This window comes from Cinclus cinclus, chromosome 9 (genome assembly GCF_963662255.1).
Source record: "Cinclus cinclus chromosome 9, bCinCin1.1, whole genome shotgun sequence".
Classification (NCBI taxonomy): domain Eukaryota; kingdom Metazoa; phylum Chordata; class Aves; order Passeriformes; family Cinclidae; genus Cinclus; species Cinclus cinclus.
The window spans coordinates 3028335-3035599 of NC_085054.1; positions in this window are offsets into that span (position 1 = coordinate 3028335).

A 7265-nucleotide genomic window follows, 5' to 3' on the forward strand; every position below is an offset into this window, starting at 1 on the left:
TGTACATTAACTTCTCTGAGGATGATGTTGTAAACACTGTTTGTTTAAAGCTAATGTTTATGGGTTAGCTCCCATTAGAATTTTCCAAGGGGATCATGCTCTGATTAAACTAATTTAATTTAAAGCCAGTATTTTATCATGCAGGTGCATAAAACATTCTCCAGTTTGTTTGGAGCCTCTAATATTTAGTATCTATACTGACTTGTTTTATGGTATGCTTTACTCATTTCTGGCTGGAAAAAATCCCACAAGATTCACCTATGGGGTTTATTTATTTGGTTGAGGTTTTTTTATTTTGTTCTATTTATTTGTTGGTTGGTTTTTTTGGTAGGTTGTTTTGCTAATTGTCAGAATATCTCCCAGATGGATGTTCTCTGCTGCAGTGTTAGTTCTGGAGCACTCTGCCAGCAGTCCCCTTGACTTTTCCAGCTCAAAAACTGCATACTGAAATGGGCACCTCCTTCCATGTTGCTGTAATCAGTAATTCTATCACAGCCAGTTTTTCTTAAAGTTTAAACTAACGCATTCCACCCTATATTCTCTTTCCCTATATTGCTCTTTTTTTGATAATTTTTCCTCATAGTTGAGAATGCTTCTTTTCAAAAGAATAAATTGCAGCTACAGATTACCAGCAAGAGGTTATTTCAGTTTTAGTTCTCTTCAAAGCAGACAATACATTTGTGATTGGAGTAAAAGCTTGAGGGAAGATAAGTTACATTTCCATCAGTTCTTGCTTAGTTCCCTCATTAAGAGTTCTGGTTTTAACACCATCCTTTCCACCATGAGCTACAGTCTCATCCTGTGCTGCACAGTATTTCTGACAGTATTTCTGGTTTTGACCTAGTGCTCACAGGTGGAGAAAACACTCCTTTAACCCATCTTGAATTGCAGGCTCTGAAATGAATTTTGTGTTCTATCCTAATTTGTATGGTACTCTGAAAACAATAGAAGAAAAAGTTGGAAGAATTTTAAAGAAGCAATAAAGAATTAGCTGTTTTTAAAAACTGGGGATTAGACTTGCAGTTCTGTTTATTGGAAGATTTATTTCAAATTATTCTTCAGCCAATACTCGTATTTTTGTCTTTAGCTTTCTTGATTTTCACAGAAATTCAGTTCTTTGTCTTCCAAATGCATATTTCTGTTTATTACTGTGTTGTTTTTTTTTAATTTAATGTAATCTTTCTTTTTTGAAGTGTGTTTTACATTTTTTTTGTACATGTTGCTAAAGAACTTATCCCCTATGTCCAGTCTCTAGATTCTATGTAATGCCTTTGTTCACTAATATCCACCTAAATTTTACAGAGGAGACTGCTATGTATTTGAAAAAATCAGAAGTAAATGTTGCCACATTCAGTGGTTAAAGTTGTTTAAGTAGAATATGCAAGGCTGATTTTTCAGAGTAATCTGTGTAGCTTGATGCAAAATAGTTGGTTATTACTTTGTGTTGGAATTGTAGATGTTTTTCTGATGTTTACCTTGTTTTCCTGTGGTTTTTGTGTGCAAGCACTTATTTTGCAAACCTAGAATTCCTGACCTTCAACAGTACTGTAAATGAACAACTGATTCTCTAGTTATCCTTGTTGCTGGTTGTCTGTAAGAGTGATTGGTTGCTTTACAAGAAGAGACGTGCTTCTCTGTGTGCATGCAAAAAGAACCTTTTGGTAAAATGTAGAGGAGGTGTAAAAAGGTGTACATCCATAGCTCTTGTTCAAAGCTGGAGGCCTCTTGGATGGAAACCAGTACTGATAACAAGTGCTTTTTGTGGTACAAAATTACCATGCATTTTTTTTTCCAATATAAGCTCTTACATCTTAGTATCCCATTCCATTTCTGATGCACGTGACAAATGACATGTTTATTTTCTGAAGGGATTTGAAGTGTTTTCTGGAGACTCTTTAAAGGAGTGATCATAAATAATACTGCTGTATTATACAAACTACTAGTACATGTTTGTCAACTAGGACCCCATTCTGTTCTTGTTCAGAAAGGGTTTTAAAAGCATGGAAAGCTTTATGAGGACAAGTACTGAGTGTCTTTGTCCTAATGAGTCTTCCCTGGACAGGAAAATAGGAGCTGTGGGAGTAATTCTCATCAGTAGTCTGGTAGCCTCTGATAGATAGAATAAACCTTGCAAAAAGCATGTATATGATAGCCAGTTACACAAGTTACCTTTGGATGCTTCATAGTTCTAAAATACATATGCAGACATGTACAGATGTATGTACCTCAAAATGAAATGGTGACATGACTATAGTTGTTTGCACATAGTTCTTTAATACCATTTTAATTGCACTTTTCTGCAGTTAAATAATGCAGATATTTTAGGGCATATGTAATCAGATCTTTTAATATGGGTAATTGGAATTCATGTTTTTACTACAACCATCCTTTGCTCTCTGCAGCGCAGCTCAGTTGGTCATTTGGCATGTACTGGCTTCTGTTAATGACATTGTGCCTGTTTAAACAAGAGCATGCTGTTCTAAGCAAATTAAATTTCTCACTCTTCCTGATCATTTTTTTAATAGGGATTGATAAGGCTCATCATGAAAATCTCTTTGTAGTATAAGAGTTGATTTTTGGGTCCTCACTAGGAAGGAACTAGACAACAAAAGCTTATATACTATTGGATCTGCCACTTGGACATTTGTCTAATGTTCTTGGATTTCTATATGAGGGCAGTGTCAATACAGCATAAATTGCCACTGAAATACTGTAAAACTTTCAACTCTCTCACTTGGTCAAATGTTGACAGCTCAGTGGCTCCAGGAAAGATCATAGGAATGCTTCTGCTCTTCAGAGAACATTTTCTGTCTGTAGATAATATTTAAAACATAATTAGGTGTGGCAATCAGGTGGCAGTAGGAGAGCCAGAAGCAGAGAGGTGTGTGTTGGCAGATAAGTGAGAGGGGGAGAAGTTCAGTCCCAGTGTCCTTGTGCCAGACTTAACATTCTCTGTGCTAGTCCTGAAAGCCCCCTTGAAAAACAGTGATTGTCTTTGTGTGCTGACGTAGCTGTTCTTTCTGCTTGCCCACTCAAGACGTTCTACAAGCCTTCAAGGGGCATGGAGAGCATGAAGGTGTGTAAGATCTTTATGAGAGGACCTGCAGGAATGAAACAGAGGAGATTAAAGTTTGATAATATGACTTCTATGTAATGCACTTTCTTTTGTGGGAGGAAGAGGATTTTCCAGTAGAGAATAAAAGTATATCTTCCTTTTCAGAATATTAGTATCACTGCTGATTCTCTCTGGTCTGCTCAACAAGACATCTAGTGTTTGGACAGATCTCAATGTTTTGTGTCCCAAATTGTTAATGAATACCCATTCATACATTGCCATTTTTGCATGTCATACTGCAACTGTAGGCCAGTGGCATCTCCTGATCTTTTTATTATCTCGGTGCATTTTCTTAAAGTAAACGAAAGCTTGTTTTATAAAACAGCAGAGAGCTTTTATCCAGAGTCCTTTCATATATATACTTTTCATAGAGTAAGCTTTAACTTAATAATGTTGTATATTTCTAACCCTTTAATGACCTAAAATAACCAAAGCCTTTTCACTTTTTTTCTTTTTATCCAGAACATGAAGCATTCCAAACTACCCTTCACAACCACCATGATCAGAGCCTGAAAGATTTGGCACTTTTCTTCCTCTGTAGGTGATCTTTCATCTGTGATGTGTTCAGTGTCTGCATAAAACACTGGAATCCATAGTTAACACCTATCCCATCACATGAGGGCACTTTTTCATTTGCATAATCTACCTGGTCACTTGACAGAATGTCAGTAACAATATCTGCAAACCACAGTTTGTTGATTAACATCTGTCACATCAGTTCTAGATGTGGTGAATTTTCTTTGTGCATGGGATTTGCATTGGTTTAGTGAAACCAATATGGTGTCAAAAATGGTCAAGTCTCATGAACTGAGAGTTTTCTGTTGTGAATTTGATCTTAATCTGAGCTCTGTATGAGCTAGGGACAAACTCTAATGCTATGCCCCTGTGTTCTGAAGTGCTTGTTAAGCAGAAGAAAAACCTTCCACCTCCCAAGAATAGCTGCATTTGTGTTTCTGCCTGATGAAAAGCTACTCATAATTATCTCTTGAAGGATGGCTCATGGAATTCTACTTTTCAGCTTAAGGGAAGATAAAGTCTCTGTGTATGAAAACTTGATGGAGAATGTGCAGAGAGTTGGGAGTACCTAGAACAGTCACCCTCAAGTGTACTTAATTTAGGAATAGAAGGAAGGTAGAAGGAATAAGCAACTGAAGAATGTGATGATAAAAGCAGGCATTCTTGCTCTTTACATAGCACTGCCCTTACACAATACTTTTTCTTAAGTATGTTCTTGACAAACACTGATCAGCAGTGAGAAGAAAACAAATCTCAATTTCTCCCTACTGCCAGTTTGTAGCTTAACAGTGCTTCTGCAAATTAATCACAAGTCAGGCCTAAAATTCTGTCCTAGATCTAAGTTCAGGATTGCTCTGTCAGATCACTGTTAAGTCACATAAACTTAACTTATTCACATAGCCATTTCTTTTAAAGCTGAAATTAAATATGAGATAGAATTAGAAATGTTGTTTCTTACAGAGAACACTTCAGTTCTCTGAAGTGTGCAGGTGTTTCCCCCTTGTCTCCACTTTTATCTCTTAGTTCACTATGTATTGGCTGTTTTCTCAGGATCATTTACCTTTGAAAGTACTCCAGGTAAGAGTACCAGAGAGAGAACCAGAAGAGACCAGAGCAGAGAACAGAAGAGGAAGAGAAATTTGCAAAAAGCTGCCTGCAGGAAATAAGAAGGCTCTCAAAGTTACAGCTGAAGATTGCAATTTCTTATGGCTGAAATGGCTCATTTTAGATGGTAAATGTTTTTTTAATATGCTACTTTTTAATTGTTGATTTTGTTGCTATTTATGCTCTGAGCTTGTGTCTAATAAATGCTAGAATGGTTATTGTGTATTTTTCTTTTATCTTCAGTGCACTAGTTACCTTCTGAATGCAAACTGGTCTGATAACTCCATGTTTCTGGCTGCTGACAAAGGTGTTAGCACATCTGAGGTCTTCTGTACATGGAAGCAGATGGAGGAGATGGGAACCTTCTTGACCTTACTTCTGCTGAGAAAAGATGATCTGTAGAAAGAGGGCTTTACCAGTTAAAATCAATATCCTCACAATAATTTGGTGGGTGTACAGGTTTTTCATGTCAGGTGCTAGTGCATGTCTAACTTTGTACATAATATAAGCCATAAAATTACGTCTCACTGGCCTAGCCATATTTTTGTTGTCTCCTACCACTGTACTCAATGCTTTTTGGGAGTGGGGAAATTGTTTTAACATGTTCTCATTTTCCACTTTTCTGCCTTTCTCCTGTTGCCTCTTTCTCATACTCAGAGCAGCACAGAAACAAATTTATCCTTTTAAAAAAACTTCTCTATATTCAGTTTTCCATGTTTTGGGGTTTCCTCTTTGCTTTTTTTATGCTGGAGTTTGATTTCTTACATGACTAAAATGTAAGATATAACTGCATCTTGCTTAAAGAGTGGGAAGTACTGGGGTGAGCTTCACTGCAGAACTCCTCAGAGCAAACACCTGGCACAGGTTCTGCTCCTGCACCTGCATCTCCACACAGGCCAGCACAAACACAGAACTGTGCTGATGACAGCAGCGTCTTGCACTTTGTGTACCAGCACGTTACCAGGACAAAATTATTCCTGTGAATCCAGATCAGTCTGTGGGTCTGCTCCACTGTGTCCCAAAAATGACTCTTCAGGCACAGCTTGAAGGAGAGCACAGGAGACAGCCAGGAAATTCTTAATGTTCAACTTTTAGTTTGTGCTTCTGTATTGAGTTCAGGTGCCCTGGTGTGTGTGGCCCTGTGCAGGACACAGCTGATCCCAGGTAGCTCAGTAAGGAGCCCACCACAGGACACAGCTGAGCACATTGGTGAAGCTGGGGCACCTCTGTGGAGGTGTCTGTAAGGAAGGGAAAAATGCTGCATGGCAGAGAAGAGTGAGGAAGAAGGGGAAACAATCCTCTGAACACCAAGGTCAGAGAAGAGGGAGGAATTGCTTCAGGTGCTGGAGGTGGTGTTTTCCCTGCAGACCACAGAGCCATGAGCAGGTGCAAGTTTTTCTGAAGGAACTGTGGTCCGTGGAGAGGAGCCATGCCAGAACAGGCTTCTGCTGAAGGACTGCAGCCTGTGGAGAGGACCTATGATGGAGCAGCAGAAAAAAGCTGTTACAGACTGGCTGCAATGCCCATATTCCACTTTGCCCTGTGCTGCCTTGGACAAGGGGAGACAGAGAAATTGCGGGTTCAAAGTGTGAAGTTGAGCTTGAGGAAAGAGGGCAACAGGAAGGGAATGTGCTGTTTTAATTTGCTTTTGTTTCTCAGTGATTTAATCTGTTTTAATTGGCAATAAATTAAATTTTCAAATATTGAAATTTACATCTGGACACAAGTCATGGTGAAAAAACCTGATTTCTGTTTGATCACTGCAGGTCTCTATTGCCTTTAATTTTTTAAGTAATCGCATTTTAATTTTTATGAATTCGTTCTGTGTGAAGGAAGTAATGTATCTTGTCTGAATCAGGAATTGCATTTCTGGATGTATTCTAGTTGGGCCTTTCAAGTTCAGCATACCTCTTCACCAGAGTAGATCTCAGGTGGAGAATTAACTCAGGAACATGTCTAATCCATTATATTTCAGCTGGAAAAGAATACCAGCATGGAGGAGTGTACTCTGAGGAGAGGATGCTGCAGCAGTAGAGTCTACTTTATCTGCTCTGGTAAAGCTGTTCTTACAGGTGTTAAGGGTTTGGCATCTTCCCAGTGTTATGTCTAGCAGAGCTTCAGAACTGGGCAAAGTTTGTGGTGAGTGGCATCTTTGGTGAAAGTGCTGTTAACTTTGGGAAGATAAATAAGCAGAGTTTGGGAATGAGATTTATATTCTTGTGCTTTTCAGAGATTTTTTTTTCCTGAATAAGAAGGGAGCTTCCTTTAGAGGGTAAGTTTTATATGTATGTCCTTACACCACCTTTGGAAAATACCTGGCAGTGGACACCAAAGGTGTCTAGACAGGTTACTAGGTGACATGACATGTTTACTGGTTTATAATGGGTGCACTGGAATATAAAACTGATGGATAGCTTCCTAACATTAGCTAAAATATTTTTTTTTGTCCTCTCTATTCACATTTCACTATAAAGAGAAGAGTCTATGTTAAAGGGAACATGGTGGATTGTTAGTTGTCCATAAAACTGTT